Genomic DNA, 7,968 nt, shown 5'->3' with positions numbered 1-7,968 from the left:
AGGGCAAGCGCCCGCCAGGCTGTGGAATCTTATCAGGGAGATTTCCCAGAGAAGGGAGGTGGGGACAGTAGATTCAGGTGCTCTTCATTCACTCACTGACACTCAGTGATTCATTCACTCAGTCCCTGGACAAATGTTTACGTAGCACCTGCCACCTAACAGGCCCAGGAAGCGACCCTGTGTACACAGAGATGAGTGAGATGAACCGGGTGCCCTTCTTGGGGACCTGGGCAGAAGAGCCAGAATCAGAATCAGACAGTGAATCACAAAAATGACTATGTAGCGACAGTGGTGATCAATGCAATGGAGCGTACTTGAGAGGTATCTAATCTTGTCCGGGGGCTTGGGTACAGATTCCTGGGGAAGGAGTGTTTAAGATGAAACTCGAAGGATAATGAGAGCTGAGGGAAGAGAATGTGAAAAGGGCTGGACCGGCCAGAACGTGGACTGACTAGGCGGCAGCAAAGTCAGCGTGGCTACAGCAGGAAGGGACGGTGTGCAGAGAACCGGGGGCCATGGGGCCGGAGGCGACGCAAGGCCAGACATCAAGGTTTGTGGCCCATGCCAAGTGCCAGGGACGCTAACCGGAGAAATATGGGGAGGCAATGACGGGTTTCAAGCAAGGCGCTGTCACGATCAGCTCAAATCTCGACTGTGCCATCGTTAACCTATATGACGTCAGGTGCGTCTCAGTCTCTCTGATTCTGCACCGTGAAGTTAGCCTCCTCCCACTTGCTGCCTCGTTCAGTCAACAGACATGTCTTTATCGTGTGTCTACTTTGTGCTGGCCATGTGTCACCAATAGCATGAGACAGGGAACAGGACAGGTCCTGGCATTCTTGGACCTCACATCCCAGTGGGGGAGTCAGCCAGGCAAACACGCGTGCCAGGGAGGAGACCAGCAGAATGACAAGGAGGAGAGTGACGCAGAAGGCTGCCTTTGGACAGGGTTGGCAGCGTGGGCCTCTGAGGAGAGGACCCTGGAGCTGAGGCCAGAGGAATGACAACGGTCCTTCAGAAGAAGGAGAGACTTGGGCAGAGGGGAGAGTGACCGTAAGGGTCTGGGGCCTGTGCAGCTGAGCAAGCGGAGCTGAGCGCAGACCTGATGGCACGGGGCCTCCTCGGAGCAGGGACGTTACTGCGTGAGCAACTGGGAGACTGCGAGGGACCTGATCTCAGTGACCCTGTGAGACCACTTAGGCTGATGTGTGGAGGATGGACAGGAAGGGGGCAAGAGTGGAAGGATGAGATCTAGAAGGGGGCTGCTGTGCTCTTTCACCATTGGCCACAGCACATTACATTTCATCACCAGCCAGCTACTGGCTTCATAACCTTGGGCAAGTTACTCAACCTCTTTGCATCTTAACTAGCCTCATTTACAGGGGCAATAAGAGCCCCTACCTCACACTGGGCTGTTGTCATTTGTAAAGGACACAGAACAGAGCTTGGCGGAGCTCTCAATACACTTTAGCTACTCTCATTCTTTCACTGTTCATTTTCTGTCCACCTCTGCTACTGGACTCTGAGCGCCTCATCTTTATCTGCCCAGCACCTGCGCCAGGGTTTATCCTAGGTACACTGTAAATTAGGAGTCACAAATGGCTGCCGGAAGACCTAAATGGGCCCAAAGACATATTTTGTTTGGCTGATGCAGAGACTTCAAAGTACATGAACTGTGAATGTCTTCAGGCTGGGGGTGCTCTCCCCAGCTTCCTGGGTCCCTCCTCACCTGTCTTACCTCATGCCTGCCAGTGTCTTACGTGTGTACCGCCTCTGCAGGCACTCAAGTTTGTGACCTCTAGTAAATACTCTGTGAACTCTTAAAAATGTGATTGCTTGCAACGTCTTTCACAAATGTAAGTGACATGTAAACCACGCAATAACTCAACTCTCTACCCCTGTCTCCAGCCCCCAGTGGAGCAATGGACCACAGGGTCTGACTTTCCAACTCTTCTTCGTACAGTCATTCATCACGTATTTACTGAATACTTTCTAGGTCCTAGGAACTGGGAGAAAAAGGCAGAGATAGAGTCTACCTTAACTGAACTTACAACCAGCACCGAAGAACGAGGATGCTGCAGTCTTCTTGGGTGCAAAAAGTGCACTAATAGTATATAACACTGGGGAGTCTAAGCCTTTTGCACAGATTATCTTATTCTGCTCTTATAATAACTCTGTAGGGGTAGCTTGGACAAATAGGTTACTCTATTTTGTAAACAAATAAAGTATCAACGAAGCTAAGTATACTGTCCAAAATGACACAACAAATAAATGGCAGATTTAGAATTCCTGTCCCTTGTCATCAATAAAGGCGATGCAAGCACAGAAGGGCTAACTCCCTTTGTAGAAAAACCTATAAAGCTTTCTCCTTGCAACATGCTACAGGCCCGAGAATACTATAGGTGACAACGATACCCAGACATTGACCACCACATGGTAACATAACTTAGACTGGCTTAGACGGCGGGAAAATTATGACAACGGGGCTGGCAGAGAATAAGAGACTTGGGTTGCAACAGAGTTCTCCATGGGCTCCACATGTCACCAGTGACACATCTGGAAATAGAAAAGAGAAATCAGGAAACAGAACACGGCCCCTGTATTGCCAGGAGAGTTACAAAAGCATATTTTTGGGTAAGGCGATGAGATTTTGCCACATGGTGCCAGGCCAGACAGCAGATCTGCAGGGCCCAGGGAGATCTGCCTCCAGAGGGACCCTCTCTGGTATTTCCCAAGAAGGCTTGGCATACTCAGGGAGATCACTGCAGCCGCCTCCGCAGACACCCTCTGAGTGTAGCAAGCCTCCTCTCTGTACACCAGACACACAGAGGCCTGGAAAACACATCATCATCTTTGAGAGACGCAGCAGCCTTACCAATCCTGAAGACGTCCTTTCTGGATGTGAGCAGTATTCAAGGCTCCTTGGCCATCACTTGATTTAAATCAGTGGTTCTTAGCCAGGGGAATTTGGCCTCCCAGGGGACAGCTGGCAACGCCTGGGGACGTTTTTGGTCTCCCTGACAGGGAGGTAGAGAGATGTACGACTGGCGTTTAGTGTGTAGATGCCAAGGATGGTGCTAAACATCCTACAACACCCCACAGGACAGCCCTGCAACAGAAAATCATCTGGCCCAAGACGTCAAGAGTGCCAAGGTTAAGAAACCTGACTTATATGTCTAAAGTGCTTTCTGATTACTGACTATATGCCAAGCCTTATGCTAAGCTCTACAAAGACAAAGCTCTACAAAAGACAAAAGGACTTGAAAAGTCCTTTTTCTCAAGGAGTTCAGATTCTAGCGGGAGAGATAATCATGTAAAGAAACAACTGTCACTCAGTGGGATTGGACTGAAAGCTGGTGGTGGGCTCTGGAGTAAGAGGGCTCTGGGTTCGAATGCTGACGTGGCTGTCTATGCATTAGCTGTGTGACTTTGTGACCAAGGCCACTTAACCCTTCAATTTCTTCTGAAACTCTGAATGGGAAATGATACTGTTTCTACTCCTACTACTATTATTGCCCCTGCTACTATTATTACGACTTCTGCTAGAGGTCTATTGCTACCACCACCACCATCACTGTCGCTGCTGCTGCTACTACTTCTACTACCACGGAAGTAGAGTACCAGACAGCCAGGAGGCAGGAAAGATTGGGAAGGAGAGATATGTACAGCTTCTAGAATGTGCCCCTAAAGGGAAACGTATGTTTCTTCTTCATCCATCTTTCATCCTGCTGCCTGGAAGGAGACCGAGGCTGAAAGCCACCTCGGATCATGCGTACAAGAGCATCACATAAGGATGGTTCAAAGCCACCTGGGGTCCTGGAGGATCTCACGGAAAGCATCCATCTCTAGACTACCACGTAAGAAAGAAAGATGCCATCTTATATAAGCCACAAATAGGACTATAACCTAATAACACAAAAGTACAGAAGTTGATTAAGCCAGTTAAGGAAAGCGCATTGCTAGCAGAGGAAATAGCATGTGCAAAAATACAAAGAGCTGAAAGAGAATGAAGGGATCCAGGTTTTTTGATCCCTCCCACCAGGAGAGTGGCAGAGGGTGAGCTGGGAACATCAGGGAATAGCTAGATCACAGCAGGCCTGAACTCCGCACTAGGGAGGTAAGACTTGAAAACTTCAGGCATGGGATGCTGCCGAAGGGTTTCAAATGGAGAAGTAATGGATCCACGTTCAAAGATAAGACTAGAGGTGGACGGACCACTGGTTTCGGGGAGGGAGGTGAGGAGTGAGAAGGTGAGGTGGGATAGAAGTTGGGGGAAAGGCAGGAAGGACGGCAGGAGCCAAGGAGCCCAGTCAGGAGGATAACGGATCCCAGAGGTAGTTAAGGGGCAATATAATAGTGTCTGCCCCTCATTTAGTGAACAGTGATGGATATGGGAGGTATGATATCAAGCGTTTTGGTTTGGGTAATACTGATAGCACCTTCCCTATGACAGGAAACACTGAAAGAAAAGCAAAATTATTTCAGGGAAAAGGAGTGGAGCCTGAGGTGCCTGTGAGCCAGCAAGTAGAGATACCTAATGATGAGCTCGTTGTGCAGTCTGGAGATCAGGAGAGAATGCAGGACAGACATCCAGATTGTGAAGTTGGCAGCGGACAGTGGGTATTTACATCATGAGACCACGTGACATTTTGTTGTACTCTGATCAGACTGAGGCATCTGACCTGCTGTATTCAGGTCCCCTCCAATAACCAATGGAAAAGTCCACCATCTCCTTTCCAAACGTATTGTGGGCTAGTATATTTAAAAAAAAATCCACACACTGGGGAACAGAGCAGCTGGGCAAGGTTCAAAATTTCTAGAGGACACTGGACCGTATCAGAAACAATGCTCTTCTCAGACCACAGCCTGTTTCTGAAGGAACCCTGATGGGGCCCCACCACAAGTTTGCATGCAGGGCCCATGAACACATCTGACACCTGCAGAAGCCATACACGTTTGGGACTGATATGTACACACTGCTATACTTAAAATGGATAATCAACAAGGTCCTACTATATAGTACAGGGAACTCGGCCCAATATTATGTAACAACCTAATTGGGAAGAGAATTTGAAAAAGAATAGATACATGTATATCTGAATCACTTTGATGTACACCTGAAACTAACACAACATTGTTAAATCAACTATACTCCAATATAAAATAAAAATTAAAAAAAGAAAATGTCTCACTGCCCTGGGACTTAGCACCAAAAAGATATGAAACAAATCCCCTTGTAACGCCAACATTCAGTGTGGCTCACACAAAAATGTGCCACAGAGCACATCCAGATAGTACTTTCAAGGCCCCTAGAGCAATACTTTGTTTTAAATAGAAGTGGGTGTTGACACCACTAGGAAGGATCCACCGGTGGCTCCAGTTATCACAGGGCAGAAGAAGCCCAGTAATTATTTTCTCCCCAAATGGTTAATTCTCTGCAAGTTAATTCTTGGCTCTTCTAAAACAGGACCCGAAAATTAGCTCTTCACGTGCATGACTGCAGACACCGGACCCAGCAGCAGCTTCTGGCTGGCGGTTGTTCCTTACCACTACTTCTTAAGAAGTGAGGAGGGGGCAGGAAGTGGGGTTTTGACTTAGGCACCCTTTAGCCAAGTGGAGAGAAAAATCTCCCTTTCGCTCTGAAACAGGATCAAACAGCTATAAAATTTATCGGACGCAACTAAGGCAAGGGTGTTGGGTGAAAAGAATCAAAGAAAGAACTATGGGCTGAGCTCAGGAGGGTGTAACAAAATCTGCACCTGTTGTCACTCACTTATTACCCCAGATCTCCCAGGCAGCTTAGATTTAAACCAGACAGGCCTGCGGCCCAGCCTTGCTGATGCTGGCCTTTTTTACCTATTAGCACAAAGTCAAAAACGTGTGTGAGCATGCAGGCACACGTGGGTGTGCATGGGTGCCTATGCATGTCTGCTGGAAACGAACTGGGAGGGGGGGCCTGGAAAAGAGTGAGACTTCTTCTTGTTGGGTAGAGGCAGAGGCGAGGCAGCAAACCTACCCACAAACAACTTCAGCCCAGAAAAGGCAAATTCCAGATTCCCTGGTATTTGCAATTTGAGGGTTGTATTTTCAAGTCTATTTTGATTGAATCCCCAGAATTAATCGTTTTCATAAAAGGAAAGCAACAGCACCAAATGAACTGAGTTGACTGGAAAGACAGAAAGTTCCCCAAGCAAAAAAATCAAGAGGAGAGACTACTGAAGTAGAAAAGTACTATTCCACTTACCCTCGGAAGAGCCCTATTTTCACACACATTTTAAATCTCTCTATATATACTTAGGTATGTGTATTTATTATTCTTTAACCTTTAAGTTTCTAAGATAGTTTTTGAAAAAACAAAAACAGAATTACTGAAATTAAATTTAGCAGGGCCAGCAGGAGATTCACTTTTCTAAAGGTCTACTCCAGGTCACCTATTTGGCAGGTCACCTCTTTTTAATCTCTTGCATTCAGTGCAGTCATACATCTGATGGTCTAATGTTTTCAGTTTTTGTTTTTGTTTTTGTTTTGTTTTTTTGCGGTACGCGGCCCTCTCATTGTTGTGGCCTCTCCCGTTGCGGACGCGCAGGCTCAGCGGCCATGGCTCACGGGCCCAGCTGCTCCGCGGCATGTGGGATCTTTCCGGACCGGGGCACGAACCCGTGTCCCCTGCATCGGCAGGCGGACTCTCAACCACTGCGCCACCAGGAAAGCCCTAATGTTTTCAGTTCTCACGAAGGGGAAGAAAGTTTCCCGCTGCATGAGGTCAGTCACGTGGTGACCAGCCACTCACACGCTGGCTGAGCACTGGACCAGAGGAGCTCCCTCGGCCCCAGCCAGGGGACAGGGCCCAGGAAGAGCAGCCGGGAACCTTCCCTGCTCACACTGGGAAGTAAGGGCAATATTTTCCCCAAGTTCTAGAGGACAGAAGAGACCTAAGCGAGGGGGATACTCACCCCACCTTTCACACTCAAAAGCACCTCTAATGTTGCCAAGTGGTCCACTCGGTACTCGCCAGCACTAACAGGTGCCATCAGAGACTCCAGAGGTGCGCAGTCCTCAGCTCTAGTCCCAGCCACGGGGGCAAGTTGCCTAACTCTCTGAGCCTCAGTTATCTCCCCTGAAAAAAAGCAGTAATAGCTTTGAAAGTTTAAATGAAATAATCCAGGTAAAAAAAAATTCTGTATGGGTCTTTAGCACTCAGTATATGTTCACAATATTTCGAAAGTGCTTTGTAAGCTCAAAAGAGATGGGCAGATAGCAGTTAACAAATCTCTCGAGCACCCTTCTGATCTCTGTGTCCTTAACATCGAGTGCAATTCCCATGGACATTTAATGACAATCTCCAACTGGGGAGTGGTGCAGGGTGGTGGTTGAGCACTTGGGTTCTGAAGGCAGGCAGATCTGAGTTTGAATTCCAGTTCTATCACTTATTAGCTGAATGACTTTGGATAAGTCATTTTAATGACTTTAATAGTTTCTCTCTCCAAAAAGAGGAGGGTCAAGGGGCTTCCCTGGTGGCGCAGTGGCTGAGAGTCCGCCTGCCGATGCAGGGGACACGGGTTCGTGTCCCGGTCCGGGAAGATCCCACATGCCGTGGAGCGGCTGGGCCCGTGAGTTATGGCCGCTGAGCCTGCGCGTCCGGAGCCTGTGCTCTGCAACGGGAGGGGCCACGGCAGTGAGAGGCCCGCGTACCAGAAAAAAAAAAAAAAAAAAAGAGGAGGGTCAAATGACAGAATCTCAAACTCTCAATAAAAGTCAGATTGTGTGTATGTTCCTCACCTTCATTAATAAAGTCTCAGGCAATGATTAAAACTGGAAAATGTTACATGATCCCTGCAGGACACATGGAATCATAAAATAACAGGGGCAGAAATTACCATCAAGTCAGGTAATATCTGGCCTGTGAGCCACTATCCCTGGGTCCATACACTTGGAGAACATCAAGAGTGGATATTTCTTTGTCGCTTA

Source organism: Delphinus delphis, chromosome 1 (assembly GCF_949987515.2).
Source record: "Delphinus delphis chromosome 1, mDelDel1.2, whole genome shotgun sequence".
Lineage (NCBI taxonomy): Eukaryota > Metazoa > Chordata > Mammalia > Artiodactyla > Delphinidae > Delphinus > Delphinus delphis.
This window is presented reverse-complemented; position numbering follows the sequence as displayed.